Below are 21,976 nucleotides of genomic sequence, written 5' to 3'. Positions count from 1 at the left end.
TTTGAAAATATTGCCTCTCAACTTCCTCTGCTCCAGTGGAAAAACATCCCAGCCTATCCAGCCTAAATTCTAATTTGATAATAATGGCAGTGATGATTTTGGCTGTGTGTGTGTCAAGGATCTCTCCTTTCTAAGCCAATGCTGTGCCTCTTAAGTTCACCTGATCTTAAAACGAATGGCACCCCATTCATTTAAAATGTCCATGTTTTCTGTGTAAAGTCGGTCCTGGTCGGCAAATAGGCAGTGGTGTCTTATATTCCCGTAGACTTCTTTTGACCGGGTTCATATGCTCTGTTTTGAGATGTATGAGTAAATCTTCAGAACAAAAGATTAATGCAGCCTTTATTCATGTCTCATTATTAAAAACACTTTCTCCATTTACAGATGTGATTGAGAAGCTTCTCCCAATGAATGTTTGACTGATAACAGCATTTGTCAGGCTTTTGAAAGTCACTGCAGCTCTGTCATAGCACAGGGGAGGGCTCTTTCAGACACAACGCGTCATGCAGAAAATTCTCCCACATTAGTCGAGCAAAGTAGACGTCTTTTTAAGACATTATGAAACTTGAAAGGGTTCAGAAAAGGTTTGGAAGGTTGTTGCCAGGTTTGCAAGGTTTGAGCTACAGGGAGAGGCTGAATACGCTGGTACTATTATCCCTGAAGCTTTAGAGTCAGCAAGAAACATCTGTTGAATCAGAAAACATGTCTTTCTGCAGCAGCTTTAGACAGACTGCTTGCCAAAACCAAAACCAGGGGAAAAGAATGGGACAACTGCCCTTTCATTGTAGAAGCGTTTTAGAAAAATAAAATGTCAAACCCTTTTCCCGGATTGTTGCCTTAGCCAGTATCTGTTAACCATTAGTGAAAACCTTAATCCTAGATGAATGGGAAGCCTTTTACAACTCCTCCTGAAAATAAACCAACAACGTAATCTTCTTAAAGGAGGAACATGATCACAACAAAAAGCACTTGAACTGAAACATTTGTAACAAAAGGCTGTACAGTTAGCAGGACAAGAAAACAGGTTTTCAATTTCACCAATCAATTTAAATCAGCCCCATTGGCTACCAAAAAATTATTAAATTTAAATCCTAAAGTTTTGACAACAGTCACCAATCCTATCATAAAGAATTGGCGGTCTCAGTCATCTGTGTATTAGATAAAGCATCATTTAGAAAAACAGAGAAGGACATTCCTGACGGAGGAATCGGAGGAGGCATCCCCGACAGAAAATGGCGCAGAATATTCCGGAAGACACATAACCTGGTTGTAATCTGAGAGATTAAATTCTATTTTGTGTCATCTGAGTGGGACATGTATTGATTGGAAAAGCATACCAGAAGAATCTTGATTTATTCCAGAATACTCAGTAGTTAGGAAGGATTTCTTCAGTTTGTTAGTAGTTTTGTTCATTTGTTCACCGTGAGAGTTGGTTAAATAAATTGCTGATTGTCGGTTGTAAAGTGTCAGGGATTTACTTTTAACACTACAGCAGGTTACACCACTTATCACACTGACTTTACAGATTAAAGGGCAACGTGCCACTCTTTGGACGTTTCAGTTTGAGATCTTGGTGAGGGGGGGGGGGGGGGGTTCAGCCTTCGCTTTGTAATAGTATTGATGACATTCTCTTGAATGCAATGGAGTCAATATTAATCCAAGCCTCTTGGTGTGGTTGTGGGTGAATCACCTTAATTTGGCTCCTGACTCAGAAACCGCACAGACAATCAACTGCTGAAACAATGATTTGCACTTTATTGCACGTCACAACCACAAATAAAACCTCTCAAGTTCATTCAGCTTCACTCCCCAAACTTGGCTATCACCCAGTTGATGTCTGAAGTTAACTGGTTTTCCACCGACGGTGCCCATCTCTGGAAGTTCCAGGGGTTTGATGCAGTATTATTCTTCTGAGTACTGCTGCGGCTGCATCATTCTGGAGTTGAAGTTTGGTGGCGTTTCCTCAATTTCCAATCTGTGGTGTGACTTTTGTTTTTAAGACTCTAACATCACCTCACATTGCTGGAGACCTCAGGTCTGCAGCTTACCTTCTTATCCTTGAGGGTTAGCTGTCTGTTGGAAACAGCCTGCCATGCAATTAACCCCTCTATGTCAGGGCTTTCCTTCTGCAGGCAGAATTAATTGTTCTTTTGTCACACCCTTATTAAACAACATTATCTTGCCTGTCCCAAGAAACAACTTATTGTGTTGCCTCCTTCTTCCCATGGATGTTCATTAGCAGAAATTAAGCCATTTATCGTATTGAATCTGCTCTGCCATTCAGTCATGGTTGATATTTTTCTTAACCCCATTCTCCATGTAACCTTTGAGCCCCTTGACACTCAAGAATGAGTGAATGGTGGAGCAGACTCAATGGGCTGAATGGCCTAATTTCACTTCCTGTGGTGTCACAGTTTCTCGTCGGCCCTTTCGTTTCTTGGTCCAGAAAGAGTTATTGTTGACTCGTGAAGTTTGGGAAGCTCTGGAGTTTACAGGTGCACACCACTCTCCTCTCTGCCTCCTCCCAGAATAACGATTCCTCCTGAGATACTGGCAGTTCTTGAGATCCCTGGATATCCAGGAATACAAATCAGTGTGTCTGGAAGTCTCTGCTGCTACCCTGGAACAGAAGGATTATGGGGAGAAAATTCAGAAATCCGAAGAGCAAAGAGACTTGGGACTTCTAGCCCAGGATTCTCTCAAGGTAAACTTACAGGCTGAGTCAGTAGTGAGGAAGGCAAATGCAACAATGGCATTTATTTTGACAGGACTTGAATATAAAAGCAGGGATGTACTTCTGAGGATCTTTCAGGTTCCAGTCAGGCCACAATTGGAGTACTGTACACAGTTTGGTCTCCATATCTCAGGAAGGATGTACTGGCCCTGGAACATGTTCAGAGGAGGTTGATGAGAAAGGTCCCAGGATTGAAAAGCTTAACATATGAAGAACATTTGAGGACTCTGGGTCTATACTCAATGGAGTTTAGAAGATGACAAGGGAACAAATTGAAACCTACAGCATACTGAACAGCTTAGACAGAGTGGATGTTGGGAAAATGTTTCCATAGGTAGGAGAAACGAGGACCCGAGGGCTCAGCCTTCAAGTAAAGGGAAGACCTATTGGAACGGAGATAAGGAAAACTTCTTCAGACAGACAGTGGTGTATCTATGGAATTCACTGCCCCAGAAGGCTGTGAAGGCCAGATCGTTGAATACATTTAAGCTGGGGATAACTAGTTTCTTGAGTATCAAGAGGATCAAAGGTTATGGGGAGAACGGGGTTGAGAAACTTATCAGCCATGATTGAATGATGGAGCAGACTCAATGGGCTGAATGGCATAATTTCTGCTCCTATAATCTTATCATATGCTGATGTGTGGAGGGGTGAGAATGGGGGAAAAGAGATAAAGAGGGGAACACAATTAAAGTGAAGCTGGGTACAGATACATAGGAAATACAATAATTGAACGATAAATTTCAGACCACATAGAAGCACTCGCATACAGAGGGATCTGGCCATATAGATCTCCAAAATTGGCAATACAGGCGGGTAACGTGATCAAGAAGGCACACAGCACGTTTGCCTTGAGTCTAAGAGTTGACGAGTTATGTTACAGCTATTTATTCCGGCCACATTCAGAATATTGCGTGCAGTTCTGGTCCCTACACTCCCAGAAGGACATGGATGCTCTGCGAGAGGGTATAGAGAAGGTTCACTAGGACACTGCCTGGTCTGGAGGTCTCATTATGAGCAGAGAATGGGATAAACCTGGATTATTTTCACTGTGAAGATGGGGCAGAGAGATAACCTCAACAAAATGATGAGACACACAGATTGACTGGACGGGGGTGGCATGGTGGCTCAATCATTAGCACTGATGCCTCACAGCACCAGGGAAACTGGTTCGATTTCAGTCCCAGGTCACTGTCTGTGTGGAGTTTGCACATTCTCCTTGTGTCGATATGGGTTTCCTCCGGATTCCTCTCACAATCCAAATGTGTGGATTCGGGTGGAGTGGCTATGCTAAATTACCCCAATGCCCAGGGATTGGCAGGTTAAGTTGGATTGTCCGTGCTTAAATTGCCCCACAGTGTTCAGGAATGTGAATGTTAGGTACATTAGTCAGGGGTAAATGTCGAGTAATAGGGGTAGGGAAATGGGTCTGTGTGGATTATTCTTTGGATGTTTGGGGTTGGGCCAGATAGTCTGTTAGATAGTCAGAGGCTTCCCCCACCCCACCCCCAGGGTGGAAAAGTCAACTACAAGAGGGCACAAGTTCAAGGCGAGAGGGGGACAGTCAGGGGGAGAATTGAAAGGGAAGATTTTTCACACAGTTGGATGGTGGATGCCTGGAATGCACTGCCAGTGGACGAAGTGGAAAGAGGCACCTTAGCAACACTTAAGGTGTATCTGGACAGACACATGAAGGGGAGGTGAATACAGGGACAGAAACCATGCATCGGCAATAAATAGCAGGTCTAAGTTAGGATTAAGAATTGGCACAGGCTTGGGCGGGGAGGGGGTAGGGGGTAAAGTCAACTTTCCAAAAGCAGGGGATACCTGTATGGTGATGAAGGGGTGGGTGGAGGCTCAGGTGGAGCATAAACACTGACAGAGCCCAATTGGATTGACTGTGGTGGAGACTCAATGGGACAGAGACAAATGTATCTATTTCAGATTTCCCTGCACTTCAGCCGCTTCTGTGGACTGTTTCCGTAGGGAAGGTGCAATCCAAGGCTCAGAGAGCATCAGCCCCCACTGGAAGTAAAGTGGGTGAGAGAGCGGCCATTCAGCATAAAGGAACCCCTTGCCCCTCCCACTTCACCCTCTAAACAGGGTTCAAGATGACACTCTCAGCAGCGGTAACAGCAGAGTCCAACCCGAATCCCTGCGCCATCTAACTTATGAAGTTGCTGGTGTCTCCACAAGTTGCACGACTGGGTGAAGCCCTTTCCATACATTGGACAGGTGAACGGCCGCTCCTTGGTGTGGATGCGCTGGTGTTTACGCAGGGTGGAGGAATCACAGAAGTCATTGCTCCACACGGGACAGGTGAACGGCCTCTCCTCAGTGTGGTAGCGGAAGCTGAGCAGCAGGTGATACGACTGGGTGTAGCCCTTCCCGTGCACAGAGCAGGAAAACGGTTTCTCCCCGGTGTGCATCCGCTGGTGCGGCAGTAGGTGGTGTGACTGAGTGAAGTCCTGCCCACACACGGGGCAGATGAACGGGTTCTTGCTGATGTGGACCCACTGGTGGGCCAGGAGGTGGTGTAACTGAGTGAAGCCTTTCCTGCACTGAGTGCTGGCGAACAGCCGCTGCCCGGTGTGCAAACGCCGATGAATCTCCAGTGTAGATGGCGAAGGGAAACCATTCCCACACTCCCCACATTTCCACGGTTTCTCCATGGTGCAGGTGCCCTCGTCTGTCTCAGACCATAACAATCAGTTGAAAACTCACTCACGCTTACAGCATGTGTGTGGTGTTACTGGTGAACCCTCTGATAATTGGAACACTCATTCAGTCTGTAAAGCTTGTTCCAGTCCCTACTCTGGTGTGAGGGTATGCGAGACTCTGAGTTTCCAGTCACACTTACGTTTAAAACCTAACTAAGCAGACAGGCCTTTTCCCCTTTGTTTTCACGGCCATCAATATCCACGTCCTCGTGAATCAAGTGACTGTCAGACTTTGATGTGATGTTTGGTCTGAGATTTATGCCGCCAAATTCTTCTCTTGTAATATTCCAGTGAAGTGATTGCAAGGGTCATCACAGTCAGTCCATGATAGAAAATCTGAACGTAATTCTAGCTACTGTGGAACATTCTTTCCTCTCAATCCCAAAGATCTTTGTGTCGATCTATATGTAACTGTAAACCGACAGGGTTATGGGGCAGACTGCATACCTCCACGAAGAGTTCACATGGACTCAAGTTGCTGAACGGATATCTTTAGTGCAGTGTTGACACTCTTACTGAAGATCTACAATATGCTGCAGTACGATATTACAAGCCCAGGAACAACTGCAAATCAGACAAGGTCTTTTCAGAAGTTGGACCCTGAACTTCTGAATCTGCTGCTGCTCTTCCTCTCTCTCTCTCTCTGAATGAAGATTGATCTTCACCCAGACTGCAACTTCCTTCCTCTGTCACAATATTTGTGAACAAATCCATTTTTTTGAAGGATGGCCTGTTTCCTGATCATCACAATTAAAAGGGTGTCCCCCCCTGATATGCAAAGTGACAGTCAGTCAGGGGAGGGCAGGGTCACGTCTTGTGTTGTGTGGAATCTGTGACAGCTTTAACAATTCATCCCAACTCCTGTACTCAGTGCTCCGACTGATGAAAACAAGCATGCCGAAAGTCTTCTTCACTGCCCTGTCTACCCATGACTCCACTTTCTAGGAGCTATGAACCTGCACCCTTACATCTCTTGGTTTGAAATACTGCATATGAAACAGATTTGGTGTTTGTTGGTATGTGTTATTATTTGGTGCTTATCTCGGCTCTAATTCGGTATTTTATACTGAATGCCATGACTGATGAAGGCCAGTGTGCCAAACGTTTCTACCTGTGACTCCACTTTCAGAGAACTGTGAACATGTACTCCAAGATCCCTCTGTTCCACTACACTCTTTAACGTCCTGCCATTCACCATGAAATTCCTACCTTGATTTGACTATACAAAATGTAAGACCTCACACTTATCTATATTAAACTCCATTTGCCATTAACCTTAAACCTATGCCCTCTAATTTTGGACTCCCCGAACCCCAAGGGAGAAGACCTTGCCTATTTACCCTACCCATGTCCCTCATGATTTTATAAATGTCTTTTATGTCACCCCTCAACCTCCAAAGCTCCAGAGAAAATAGCTCCAGTCTATTCAGCCTCTTCCTGTAGCTCAAACCCTCCAACCCTGGCAGCATCCTTGTAAATGTTTTCTGACCCTTTCAAGTTTCACAACACCCTTCCTGCAGCAGAAAGCACAGAATTGCATGCAGTATTGCAACAATGATGGCACCAATGTCCTCTCTGAAGAGGGTTTTAAAACAATATTTATGACTACAAGCAAATCAGGTTAGTTGGGCATGACTTTCCAATAGCAGTTGGTTTTGGTTGTCCTTCATTAACCTATGCTTTATAATATATAAGAAAATATTTTGAGGGATGGGATTGTTGCTAGCACGTCCAACATTTGCTCCCCATCCCTCATGGCCTTTGGACTGAGCAATTGGCTACATGCTAGAAGGCAGTTGAGAGTCAACCACATTGTAGTAGGTCTGGAGTCACGTGATGTGAGCGTGTGCACGCGTGTGTAGGGTTGTGAGTGGTAGATTTCCCTCCCTAAAAGAACACTTTCACAACACTCTATAATGATTGGACAAAAATAACAGTTCTGGTAGCATCTATGAGGAGACGACAGTGTTACTGTTTTGAGTCCGGTGGCCCTTCAAAATTAGGCTGGATTCAAAACATTAACTGTTTTCTTTCCACAGATGCTGCCAGACCTGCTGCATTTCCCCAGCAATTGTGCCTTTTGTTGCTGATCTCCAACATCTGCAATTCATTGTCTTAGCCAATAATGGTTTCCTGGTTGCCAGTACAGAGACAAACTCTCACTTCCAGATCTTTTTAATCGTTGAAAATAAAGTCCACTAGCATCCATGATGGGATTTTAATTTTTGTTCTCAGAAGACCGAGATCTCTGGGCTACTTAACCAGTATCACGAGATCACAATCTTCCCTTCATTGACAGTGACATTGACAATCTTGTCCTGAATATTTTTCTTTATTCATTCATGGAACGTGACACTTGGTCTCCCAAAAAATAACCAAGTGCCAATTCAGAGGGCAGTTAAGAGTCAACCACATGACTTTCGATTAAGGGTGACACATTCACCAAACTGGGACAGGACTGAAGATTTCCTTCCTTAAAAAAAAGGTTATTAGTGAACAAGATAGGTACATATGACAATTGATAAGATCACCAAAGCAGCGATAAGTTTATATTCCAGATACATAAATTGATTTCAAATTGCATCGGGGCCATAGCAGCATCAATTTGAAACTCCAGATGTTAAATCCAGGAACAATTCCCAAATGCCACCAACTCCCTACAATCTCTAGGCTTCCCAACACTGACTGGTCTGTAATTGCCAGTTGCATGCTTTTCCTCCTTACTATTTACTATTCAATTCAGCCCATTGAGTTGACTCTGCCATTTATTCAGATCACGATAATTCTGGGAAACATTTACTCCATTTTGCTGCCATTTCCCCATAATCCTCAATTCCCTTACTGGTTAAAAAAAATCTATCTCAGCCTTGAATGCACGTAACAACCCAGGCTCAACAGCCCTCTGTAGTATCAAGTTCCACAGATTTACTGCCCTCAGGAGAAATTCCTATCTGTCCTAAACATGCAATCTCTCATTTGGAGGTTACTTCCTCTGGTCCCAGACTCACCCACTTTTCCACGTCTAGCCTGTCAAGTCGCCTCAGAATCTTGTACGTGACAATAAGGTTACCTCTAATTCTTCGAACTTCTAATAAGCACAGGCCCAACCTATTCAGTTCTCCTCATAAGACATTCTTTCCATCCCTGGTATCATCATGGTCAACATTCTCTGGACTGCCTCCAATGCCAATATATCTTTCCTCAGGTAAAAGGCCCTAAACTGTTCACAGTATTCAGTTGTGGCCTGACTAATGCCTTACATAGATTCACTATAACCTCCCTACATTTCTACTCTATTGAAAAGGCCAACCGCCAATTAGCCTCCCTATTACTCACTGAAAGTGGATGAAGAGATTCGTGGTTGTGATTCCAAATCCCTCTATCTAATGTCATCCTCACCACCTGCTTTCACATCAACTGTGTCTTCTGCAAATTTAGCAATAGTACCTTCACTTTACTTATCCAAGTAATTCGTATATATATTGTAAATAATGTTGGCCCCAGTGCTGATTCCTGTGGTACACCACTAGTTGCAAGTTGTCATCCTGAACATGTCCCTTACCACAACTGTGGTAGTTAGCCAATGTTCTATCCATGCTAACATACAGCCTCCCAACACTGTGGGCTCTTTGCTTACTATTTCATGAGATGTGAATATCATTGGCTGTGCCAACAACTCTTCCCAAACTGACTTTGAAAAGTTGGTGCCGAACTGCCTCTTAAATTGCTTCACAAATATGATGTGGTCTGCAACAATGTTCAGGAGTGATTTCCAGCATTTTGGTCAATAACAAAGAAACAATGCGATATATCTTGCAGTCGGAATCCTGTGTTCACACTTGTCTGTTCTTGGTGGTTGAGGTCATGACTTGGAAGGTGCTTTTGAAGAACCACCACTCATGCAATCAAGCCAGACTAATAGATTGTGGCCCGAGACTCTGCCATTTTGACTTCCCTCATCAATCTACATTCTTTCCAGCGAAGTTTCAGTCTCAACCCGCCACGCAATGCCATCCGTTACGGCTTAAAAGATAAGAATACACATGATTACCGACCGTATTTTGGGTTGTATAAATATTTGCCTGCCAGAATTATTTTCCAAAAGACTTTAATTAAACTGGGTGACTGCATGAAATGGTTCGTTGGTCAGACTATAATCATCATCATCCAAGGAGACAATGCCAGTAATACCATTGAACTCTTTTTGTTTAAAAAGCACAAGTTCTTGATTTATTTTTACAACTTACTAGCATTCACACCTGCATATTCAATGTCAAACTCAGACAACATAAATGAAATTACACCATTAATTTTGTTTTACAACAATCCAACAGATTAATTAATGATACACAGTGAATACCAAGGCTGATTAATGTGGAATGAAATTTGACTGAAAATGTAAAATCGAGATGAGAGATAACAAATGGGGGAAGGGCGGAAGGCAGGAAATGCAGCATCATAGAAGCTGCTCCTCCAGGGAGTGTATTTTATAAACTACAACTGCAAAATATAAACAAACACTCTGACATGATCCTCTGGTTTTCATGTAAACCATACTCCCTTCCAGTAGGTACCATTTAAATAAGTTAATAGATACAAGCCATGAGCAAATCCAGCCTCCAGCCGGGCCCGCCGCTTCTTGGAGCTCAGAGAGGGGTTCCCACTCATTCATTCAACAGGAGGCGGCTCAATTTATTGTAATGGGCACGGAGGGTACAGTGGTCGTGTATCATGTTGAGGAGGAAGCTGTTTCCTCTCATTCAACAGACGTGGACCTATTTACTAGAGTTTTTTTGTGGTGCAGCTGTAGTCTCCCATAGAGCCCTGAGGCTCAGGTTAAAATCCCACTGGTCCAGTGTGTGTAATAACATTACTGCCCAAGCCACGTGCCAATTGGCAGAGGGATAAGAAAATTAGGGAAGTAAACACGTCAACCTGTTCAATGCTATCTCCAATCATTTCACTTCCTGTCCAATTCGTACTACAGGGAGCCCAGCCTCGTTTCACGGAGGTTCTTTTTGAGAAGTTTAATCGGGTATTTTTGCACAAGTCAAGTTAAGAAAGCCGGGATCTCTCGCAAGACTGCGCGGGAGACAACAATTGTAATTCGAGGCGGGGTGTCTGAATTATGAATTCACTAATAGCCTCATCTAAGCGATGGTGCAGCCCTCGCCAGCCTCTGTCTCTGTGGCGCAATTGGTCAGCGCGTTCGGCTGTTAACTGAAAGGTTGGTGGTTCGAGCCCACCCAGGAGCGGTGTGTTCGCTGTTCTTCACTGGCTTCGAAGCTGAGCGCTTTTAATGGGGTCAGGAAAATGTTCCCCAAACGGAAATCCTCTCCACAAAGGGGTTTCTGAATTTAATTAATGTCTAACGGAAGGGACTGCGGATGCTGAGAAGCCGAGACAAAAAGAGAAACTCGGCAGGTTTGACAGTACCTGTCGGAGAAAACAGAATTTTGAAATGTTGTCTCTGATTCTCTTCCCACAGATGTTGCCTGACCTGCTGAGTTCCTCCTGCAATTTCTCGTGTTGTTTTTAACGGAAAGTACATTTCACCTTTTGGGATGAAACACCTAGACTCGCCATGTGCAGATATTTATTCCTTTCGAATCACTGTGAAGTGATTGGATTCAAACAAACTCTGCGATGATTCACTCTTTCTCAGCTCCACAGGCAGACAGACCTGGGAAGTGAAGTTGTCAGTGTGGTTCTGTATTCGTGGGCCGAGTGGTTCATGCGATGGACTTGAAATCCATTGCGGTTTCCCCACGCAGGTGTGAGCCCTGCCGAGTACAAAATGAGAAATGTCGTCGAAAAGAAAGGGAGCTTGCTCCCCGGCTTCTTCTTTAAGATTCAAATCAGTGGAGGGGGAAAAGTATTTCACTCACATTGGGACTGGTGGGTATCTGCAACCCACTGCCTGTTCGGGTGGAACAAGCAGATACCCGCAGAGCTTCTTTTGAGGCGATGAGCCAAGTGTTTGGAAATGAGACTAGAACAGTGAAAGGCTTGAAATCGTGATCGAAATGAAGCAGGCACCTGAGGACAAGGGTATTTCCTTTGCCAGTGAAAGATACTGCTTCACAAAGTTGGGCCTGTGGAAGGGAATCAGTGACGGTGATTATCTTTGGTTGTTCACCTTGTGAAGGTTCCCATTGCTGCGCATGTCCGTGTTAACGTCAGAACTCTGCAGCATGGTGGCGTCAGGTACGCACAGGGCCGGGGCGCAATGGATGACGCATCTGACTCCACCGACCTGTTTGAAGTGCAGCTCACAGTTTCTTCACACACCCCAATTAATCTTTCTCATTGTCCTGAAGCCGGCATACGGTTTGAATTCCCGATCTGCGGGAATGAGAATCTTTTCACTGTCTCGCGTCAGTAAATGTCCCTGAGAACATCGGAGTCACGTCACAGCGCTGTCAGATGAGGGGAAGCTGAAATAGCCCCACACGCTGCTCACGGGCACACTTTCCTTTCCCCAACTCACCGCCTCAACCACTGCGGCTCCTGGGAGTGGAAAGGAAACAATCACCAAAACCCAGTCTTAGCTTTGTGTATCTTCAGAAAATAAGCAAAGGTTCATCCCTTCGGATTTTCTATCCTGGGATGACAGGGATGGGTTTTGTCACTCTTTTGTAGGACATTGCAAGTGGATGTTTTGCAGAAAAGCACCACAATGCCATCTGATTAATCAGGACCTGGATGTTTTCGGTCTTTGAATGAAAGCGTTGTGCTCCAGAACTTTGTTGTTCACAGTTTATAATACTTATCTTCCCAGTCCCCTGTATCACTTATCGAAAATGTTTAATTTGCATCTTGTAATCCTTTCACTGTCTGCTAATGAGGATAGCGTTTCCGTGTTTTACCTAAATTATCTTGACCTTGCATACCTCAAGCCACAAGCTAATTTCACGAGAATACTTTTCCAGTTCAAAAGCCAACTGTTAATGATGGCTCTGTTTCTTGTCACGTATCCAATTTCAGATCGATGTTGTTAATGTCCCTTTTATTCCTTCAGATCCAGGTTTCGCTCACAGGGCTAGAACAGAACTGTCACCAAATACATTTACCAATCTACGTTCATCCTATCGATTGTATTAGCATCATCAACACTTCTCATCAAAATAACTCGAGAGACTTTCACCACAATTTTCTGTGAACAGTTCCACATTAGCTTTGCTGAATGAACCCCAAATTTCTTGAAGTGGCTCCTTATTTTCGGCCCTGATTATTAATCTCTCTATGCATGGGAATGGATCCTTCCCACCCGTTCTATCACTCATCAATGTGTGTAGTTCAGTTCGATCTCCCATCAGCCTCCTCTGTCCTGATCAAATCCAGGGGAACAGGATACGTTGGGACTATGGCGCGGACAGGAAAAGCCCAATACTCACCTTTCCTGTTAGAACCATTCCATGAGAAATTTTAGACCACAACTTTGGGCGTGTAGTTGTCGCCGAACACTTAAGGTGCTGGCGTAGAGATCCTTTGGGGCTCCCCCGCTCAGGGTGGTAACCTGCTGACTATGCTTTCTTCACTGGCGATTTTAAATGACTTCCTGTTGGCTGCATTATCGCTCAAACTTCACAAAACCCGTCTCGATAAAATCCAGTTTTCTCATGTCTGGGAATTGATTGCCATGCAGGAAAATCGGGTTGTGAACAAACAACGTACCAGCCTCACAACGTCAGCTCTGTTTACCTTTCCACAGATGCTGCTCGCCCTGTTGGCTTTCTGCAGTATTCTCTATGTTTATTAGGCACAAGTGCTGCTTTTCATTCAAGAACTTCAATCCCTGTCCTCTGGTAACTGACTCTGGTCAGTGGCAATTGATTCTTCTGATCATTAATCTGCCCATTCCCACCGCTTCTTCTCCCATCATGATCAACAGCTCCAGGAAATCTCCAGTTAACCTTCTTTGCTCCAAAGCGAACATTCCCAACCTTGGGAATGTCTCTCCAAAATGGAAATTCCTCATCCCTGGAAATGAATCATGGCGTACAATTGGGAAGATGTTTTGGAAAAATATTGTCAGTTACGAAATGGAAAAATGTTCATGAAGCAAAACAGAAATCCCAGTCTCCAGCTTTGTGAACCTTGAGAAACTCTTTGGGAAGCGGATTTCGAGGAGAATGAAAGATGAACTGTCCGACTGAGTAGAGACAGTCCAGACACCGTCCCCTTGTTGAAGATTGCGGGAGATTGACTCTGATGTTCTCGGGACATGAACTGATCTGAGACATTGAAAGAATTGTCGTTCCTGCACATCAGGAATTCAAACCCCTTCTCGCCTCCGAGCCAATGAGAGAACTCGGGAACAGGCAAAACACGGAAAGGCTCGAAGGGTGACGGCCCGGAGTAAGAAAGCTAGTTCCTCCTGACATGGATGTGTCTCCAGCCTGTCCCCGGTGTCTCCACAATGAATGTCCCAGGCTTTATTATGGAAAAGTAAAAGTGATAGACGACAACTGGAAATCGAGGCCGGGAGGCTGAATTATGAATTCACTAATAGCCTCCCCTAAGCGATGGCGCAGCCCACGTCCTCGCCTGTCTCTGTGGCGCAATTGGTCAGCGCGTTCGGCTGTTAATCGAAAAGTTGGTGGATCGAGCCCACCCAGAGGCGATGAGCTTCTGGTTGCCTGTCACTTTAACACGCCACCCTGTTCCCTGGCCCACATCTCTGTCTCAGACATGCAGCAGTGTTCCAACAAAGCTCCGCTCCAGTTGGAAGACCAGCGCCTCATTTTCCGTTTGGAATCCTCCAGTCTTCAAGATCGAGTTCAATATTATTTGGATCCGAACACCCCCATGCCCTTGATCCCTACCACACCCACACGAGGCCGTGTTATCACATCGTCTGCTGTTACACACGACTTATTGTTAGCCAGGAATAGTCTCCATGAACAGTTCGTCACCCTCCGACACAGATCGTTCTTCTCTCCTTTGTCCCTCCAATGTTCTCCCTCTGAACTCGTGGCAAAGAGAGCAATGTGGATTAATATCCCTGAGCCAGCTCTTTGTCCCATCTCCAGGAACCAGGTTCTCTCCACTGGCGGATAATTAAATCACTTTGTTGTTGCGTTGACGTGAGGAGATTATATAAATATAAACTTTTCTAAATCCCCACCTTCCGTTGATTGAACTGTGAGTTCACTCTGAATCACAACACGTGTCACAGCGCAATTTGAGGCCCACATTAGCTCTGCTGGTTCTACACAGCAAGTAAATGAGAGTCTCTATTCGTATCATTCTCTTGCCTTCGCCCTGTAAATCTCCACATTGTTACTTTGGACATGACCACCGAATTCCCTTTTTTTGTTCTTGAATCTGCCTCCTTGTCACGGTCAGACAGGGACAAGAAAGTGTTCTTCCTAATGTCACTTTTACTTTTTTTTCCAAATGCCTTGAAATCTCTGCCAATTTTTGGGAAATTGAAAGGATTCTCATTCCTGCACATGAGGCTGAATTGATTTAATTTCTAACGTAAAGGACTGCGGATGCTGAGAATCAGAGACACAAAGAGGAGCTGCTGGAGAAACTCAGCCGGTTTGGCAGTACCTGTGGGAGAAAACAGAGTTCTGAAATATTGTCTCTGATTCTCTTTCCACCGATGGTGCCTGACCTGCTGAGTTGCTCCTGCAATTTCTGTTTTTGCTTTTAACTGAAAGTTTATTTCATCTTTCGTGATGAAACAACCAGACTCGCCATGTGCAGATATGTAACCCTTTCGAAACCTGTGAAGTGATTGTATTCAAACAAACCCAGCAATAACTCACTATTTCTCAACTCCACAGGCAGAGAGACCTGGGAAATGAAGCTGTCAGTGTGGTTCTTTATTCCTGGGTCGAGTGGTTAATACGATGGATTTGAGATCGATTGCGGTTTCCCCACGCAGGTGTGAACCTTGCCGACTATAGTTGAGAAATGTCGTCAAAAAGAAAGGAAGACTGTTCCCCGGTTTCTTCTTTAAGATTCACATCATTGGAGCGGTTGGAAATCTGCAACCCATTGCCTGTCAGGGTGGAACAAGCAGATACGCACAGAGCTACTTTTGAGGCTATGAGCCAAGTGTTTGGAAATGAGACGAGAACAGTGAGGGGCGTGAAGTCGTGATCGAAATGAAGCAGGCAGCTGAGGACGAATGTGTTTTATTTGCCAGTGAAAGATACTGCTTCACCAAGTTGGGACAATGGAAGGGAAGCAGTGACGGTGATTATCTTTGGCTGTTCCTCTTGTGAATGTTCCCATTGCTGCGCATGTCCGTGTTAACGTCAGAACTCTGCAGCATGGCGGCGTCAGGTACGCACAGTGCCGGGGCGCAATGGATGACGCATCTGACTCCACCTACCTCTTTGAAATGCAGCTCACAGCTTCTTCACACACTCCAATTAATCTTTCTCATTGTCCTGAAGCCGGCATACGGTTTGAATTCCTGATTTGCGGGAATGGGAATCTTTTTACTGTCTCGCGTCAGTAAATGTCCCTGAGAACATCAGAGTCACGTCACAGCGCTGTCAGAGGAGGGGAAGCTGAAATAGCCCCACACGCTGCTCATGGACATATTTCACTTTCTCCAACTCACCTCCCCAACCACTGCAGCTCCTGGGAGTGGAAAGGGAACAAACACCAAAACCCAGTCTCAGCTTTGTAAATCTTCAGGAAATTAGAAATCTGTTCATCCTGTTGGATCTTCCATCCTGGCCTGACAGCGTTGATTTTAAATGGCTGTCCAGTCAGTGCCGATTCGTTTTGGCTGAAAAACATCTTCCTTATCTCATCCCAGCATTTCTTGCCACAGAGAACTGTGCGGCAGAGTTCATGTATATATTTCCTTGTATGGTATTTTGTAAATAACATTCGTTTGCGGGTTGTTTGTATAGGCTATTCTAGGTTCATTAGCCGCTGTTTAAGTGTGTTGGTAGGTTTGTGGGCTACCATGATGCTGAGAGCGTTGAGTTGTCTGGACATCATTTCCCAGATCTCTTTTATGTAAAGTAATGTGGCTAGGGTTTCTGCACACGTTGTGTCTGCTTGTGTCAGTTTGTTGATGTGAAATCGACATACTGGGTTTATTGGGTAGGCAAAAGTGCGGATTGCAGATGCTGGAAACCAGAGTTTAGATCAGAGTGGTGCTGGAAAAGCACAGCAGGTCAGACAGCTTCCGAGGAGCAGGAAAATCGACTTTTCGGTCAAAAGCCCTTCATCAGGAATGGAAGCAGGACGCCTCCAGGGCGGAGAGATAAATTGGGGGGTGGGGGTGTGCTGGGCCGAAGGTAGCAAAGAGTACAATAGGTGAATGGGGGTGGGGATGGAGGTGAAAAGTCAGAGAGGAGGGTGGAGCGGATAGGTGGGAAGGGAGATTGGCAGGTAGGACAGGTCATGAGGATAGCACTGTGCTGGAAGTTTGGAACTGAAGTAAGGTGTGGGGAGGGGAAATGAGGAAATTGGTGAAGTCTACATTAATGTTCTGGGTTTGAATTTATCCGAGGCGGAAGATGGGGCGTTCTTCCTCCAGGCATCGGGTGTGGAGGGAGCGGCGATGGAGGAGGCCCAGGACTTGCATGTCCTCGGCAGAGTGGGAGGGGGTGTTGAAATGTTGGGCCAGAGGGCGATGGGGTTGATTGTTGCGGTTGTCCTGGAAATATCCCCTCAAGTGCCGTGACTGGACTCTGCGAGGAGTCTCCAGCCTCCCCAATGTAGAGGAGACCGCATCGGGAGCAATGGATACAAGAAATGACATTGTTGGATGCACAGGTGAAAGCTTGCTGACGACCGCGGCCCAGGTTCGATTTCCGGGCAGGAAAGTAATTTTTAGGAGAGCTGACAAGAGGAATCCGCATCTTCCTGGTGGTCTAGTGGTTAGGATTTGGCGCTCTCACCGCCGCAGCCCGGGATCGATTCCCGGTCAGGGAAACCATTTTCAGGGGTGCAGGCTACCCATTCTTCTTAAATGCGCTGTGTAATTATTTACAGTCGTTCCTGGGTGCTGCAGTGTGTCGTGGCTCGTTGAAATAGTGTCCTGATTCAGATTTGTTTGTATGTGGAGGGATGATTGCTTCTGTAGTTAAGTACTTGGTTCGTGTGTGTTGTTTTCCTGTAGAGGCTGTTTTGAATTTACCATTGACTGTTTGCTCTACTGTGACATCTAGAAATGGCACTTTGTTGTTGTTCTCCTGTTTTGTGAATTTTATGTCAGCGAGGATATTGTTGATGGTGTTGTAGGTTTCCTCTAATTTGTTTCATTTTTTGATGACAAAAGTGTCATCACTGTCGTGGACCCAAAGTTTGGGTGGATCGTTGGAAGGGCTGTTTGTTCGAGTCTCTGCATTATTGCTTCTGCGAGGAATCCTGATACTGGTGGTTTCATGGGTATTTCGTTGATTTGTTTGGAGGGCTTGTTACTGAATACGAAGTGGGTGGTAAGACACAGTTCTACGAGGTTGACAGTGCTATCTTTGCTGATGAAGTTGGTGCTGTGTTTGTGTCTCTGGTTCTTCGAGTAGTGTCTCCAGTTTTCTTTGGCCAAGTTGATGTTAATGGATGTGAACAGGGCTGTTATGTCAAAGAACAGCATTATTCCATCCTCTTCTATCTTAGTGTCTTTGGTGTTCAGGAATTCTTGGATGGAGTAAATGGAGTGGCGTGAATCTTCGACTTGGTGTTTTCAGTGGAGGCCTTTGACTAGTCTGCATATTGGTGTTCCAAATGGTGAAGCTTTGGGCCTGAGGGGGGCTCCTGGTTTGAAGAGGAGAACAACAACATAGTACCATTCTTAGATGTCACAGTAGAGCGAACAGTCAATGGGGAACTTCAAACTAGCGTCTACAGAAAAACAACACACACAAACCAAATACTTAACCACAGAAACAATCATCCCAACAACCACAAACGTTGCTGCATCAGGACATTATTTCAACGAGCCACTACACACTGCAGCACAGAGAAACTACGAAGAGCAGAAGAGGAATTCGTATATAGTGTATTTAAGGAGAACGTGTACCCAATAAACCCAGTCCGCCGATTTCTCATTGATGCTTCCAAGCTGACTTTCAAAAATTCGTTTGGCCGTCCATTCTTTCCTGTTTGTTTTTGGCGGGTTTTGAAAGCTTTCGCAATCCTTTGACTGAGTATTGGAGTTGGGAAGTTATGTTGTGGCTGTACAGGACATTGGTTAGACCAGTTTTGGAATATTGTGTGCAATTCTGGTCTCCTATCAGAAGGATACTGTGAAATTTGAAAGGGTTCTGAAGCACCAGTGGGTCCACAGAGGGGAAGAGGCCCTTCTGCTGCCCTGAGTGTGGGAAGGCCTTCAGTGATTCCTCTGCCTGCTGCCGCACCAGTTGGTCCACACCGGGGAAGGCTGTTCTCCGGCCCCAAGTGCGAGATGGCCTTCAGCAGTTCTTCCCACCTGCTGAGACACCAATGGGTCCACACTGAGGAGAGGCCGTTCTTCTGCCCTGAGTGCAGGAAGGGCTTTGCTCTTTCCTCCGACCTGCTGGCCCATTGGTGAGTCCACATGGGGGAGTGGTCGTTCAGTTGCCCTAAGTGCAGGAAGTCCTTCAGCAATTCCTCAGTCCTGCTGAGGCACCAGTCCGTCCACACCGGGGAGAAGCCGTTCTCCTGCCCCGAGTGTGGGAAGGGCTTTATCCGCTCCTCCACACTGCGGAAGCACCAGCTGGTCCACACGGGGGCGGGGGGGGGGGGGGGTGGGGGGGGTTGGGGGGAGGCCATTCTGCTGACCTGAGTGCGGGAAGGCCTTCATAAATTCCTCCACCCTGCTGAAACACCTGTGTGTCCTTCAGCAGTGGGAGGCCCTTCAGCTGGCCCGAGTGTGGGAAGAGGTTCATGTTTGCTTGCAACTTGCGGAAGCACCAGCGGGGGCACTGCTGCTCATTGAGCCAGGGACTGCACATTGCCAATGAAATGATCCAAATAAACCTCAGACCGCAAGACCATCGGAGCAGAAGTTAGGCCATTGGGCCCGTCGAGTCTACTCTGCCATTCGTTAGAGACAAAATTAGTGCAGATGAGATTAGCTACAGGAAATAGGCCATTTGTCCCAACAGGTCCACACAAACCCTCCGAAGAGTAACCCATCCACACCCATTTCCCTCTAACTAATGTACCTAACTCTATGGGCAATTAAGCATGACCAATCACCATGACCTACACATCTTTGGTTTATGTAAGAAGACAGGATCGCCCAGAGAAAACACATGCAGACACTGGGAGATTGTGCAAACTCCTCACAGACAGCTATCCAAGGCTGGAATCAAACCTGGGTCCCGTGCGCTGTCAGGCTGCAGTGGTAACCACTGAGCCACTACATATTGCAACCCGAAGTTGCAAGCAGGAGGTTGGGAGAATACAGCCTCAGAATGTAGAGTAGTCAGCGTTTTGGGTATTAACCCTTCTTCAGGACTGAAACGTTAACTTCTCCATGAGAAACGATTTATGGGAATGATGCTGGGGGTTGTAGGGTTTGAGCTCCAGGGAGAGGCTGAATAGGCTGGAGCTGTTTTCCCTGGAGCATCGGAGGCAGAGGAGTGACCTAATAGAGGTTACAAAATCATGAGGGGCATGGACAGGGTAATAGACAAGGTCTTTTCTCAGGGGTGGGGGAGTCCAGAACTAGAGGGCATAGGTTTAGGGTGAGAGGCGAAATATATTAAAGAGACAACGTCTTCATGCAGGGGGTGGTACATATATGAAATGAGCTGCCAGAATATATGGGTCAGGTGCTGTCAAATGGGACTAGATTAATTTAGGATATCAGGTCAGCATGGACAAGTTGGACTGAAGGGTCTGTTTCCATGCTGTACGTGTCTCTGACTACTGGTCCTCATGTAATTTTAAAATAGGGTCCAAGTAACTTTGAATAGTTCAATCTTATTGAGCTCACTTCCTGAAAAGTTTCAAATCAATCATCTGAGCGATACTGTTTAAACATGCTAAGTTGGACAAAGTATCCCATCAAGTTCAACACAAACCCAGAGTTGAAGAAGTCAGAAGTCAGAACACCAAGGGGACCAAACTGATCACAATATTCCAGGTGCAACCTTATCAACGTCCTGTATAACTACAACATAACTTGCCAACATCTATACTCAATTCCCTAACTGATGAAGGCCAGTGTGCTGAAACCTTTCTTCACTGCCTTGTGTACCAATGTAATCAGAGATATAGGACCTACTTTAAACTGATCCACAATCCAGCTTCTGGGAGCCCAGAATCAGAGTAGTGCTGCGTGAGTGTGCTGGGCACATAACCCAGAGGTCGATGGGTAAAAACCATGTGATGCTATTGCCCAATATCTCCGTAAGCTGCTTTCATTTACAATGGTGCTCTGTTCTGTATGTTGCCTTTGCATCTGCTTCCCAAAGCTTCTTCAGTGGAGGAGTGGCAGCTGGAGCCCAGGAGTTCAACGACCCGCCGGAGCTTGAGGAAGGTCCAAGCTCCAAGAAGCGGGGGGTAAGGCTGGAGGCTGGATTTGCTCAAGGCTTGTATTTTTAACTCATTTAAATGGTACCTCCTGTATGGGGCTATGGTTTACATTAAAACCGGAGGATCATATCAGAGTGTTTATATTTAGCAGCAGTAGTTGGTAAAATACACTCCCTGGAGGACCACCCTCTATGATGCTGCATTTCTTGCTTTATGCCCTTCCCCCATTTCTTATCTCCCAGCTTGGTTTTATGTTTTTTTGGTAAAATTTAATTTCATATTAATCAGACTGGGTATTGACTGTGTGCTATTAATTTGCTTCTTCGAATATTGAAAGTCAAAATTAATGGTGTAATTTCATTTCTGATGTCAGAGTTTGACATTGAATGTGCAGATGTGAATACCAGTAAGTTGTGAAAATACATCAAGAACTTGTGGTTTTTAACAAAAAGAGCAGTTCACTGATATTCATGGCATTGTCTTATTTGGGAGTGATGATTTAAATCTGACCAACAAACCGTTTCATGCAGTCACCCAATTTAGTTAAAATTTTCATTAAGTTAATTAAAGAAAAGAACTCTGGCAGGCTAAGATTTATGCAATCTATTTATAAGATTATGTCCATTGCTTGCAATATGGTCTCATCCACATTGGGGAAACTGGACGCCAACTCGCGGAACGTTTCAGGGAACAGCTCTGGGACACTAAAACTAAACGACCGACGCCCTGTGGCTGAACGCTTTAACTCGCTCTCCCATTCCGCCAAGGACATGCAAGTCCTGGGCTGCCTCCACTGCCAAACTCTTGCTACCCGACGCTTGTAAGAAAAACACCTCACCTTCTGACTTGGGACCCTCCAACCACATGGTATCAATGTAGATTTCATCAGTTTCCTCATTTCCTCTCCCCCACCTTGTCCCAGATCCAACCTTCCAATTCGACACCAACCTCTTGACCTGTCATACCTGTCCACCTTGCTTCTCACCTATTTGCTCCACCCTCATCTCTGACCTATTACCATCAATCCCTACCTCCATCTACCTATTGCATTCCCAGCTGCCATTCATCCAGCCCC

General features: G+C 45.4%; 1 protein-coding gene and 1 non-coding gene across 2 annotated transcripts in view; both read left to right on the top strand.

The window, feature by feature from the left end:
• The window catches only part of LOC148143774 (uncharacterized), a 167,576-nt gene that overhangs the window by 47,650 nt on the left and 97,950 nt on the right, over positions 1-21,976 (top strand). The window lies entirely within an intron of this gene.
• Positions 17,299-17,370, top strand: trnae-cuc (transfer RNA glutamic acid (anticodon CUC)). Its single transcript has one exon. It is a non-coding gene; the product is annotated as a tRNA-Glu (tRNA).

Source organism: Chiloscyllium plagiosum, unplaced genomic scaffold (assembly GCF_037043375.1).
Source record: "Chiloscyllium plagiosum isolate Xiang-an unplaced genomic scaffold, Cpla_swu_hap1 HiC_scaffold_27, whole genome shotgun sequence".
Classification (NCBI taxonomy): Eukaryota; Metazoa; Chordata; class Chondrichthyes; order Orectolobiformes; family Hemiscylliidae; genus Chiloscyllium; species Chiloscyllium plagiosum.
The sequence above is the reverse complement of the archived record's forward strand: the minus strand, read 5'-3'. Positions and strand labels throughout refer to the sequence as shown.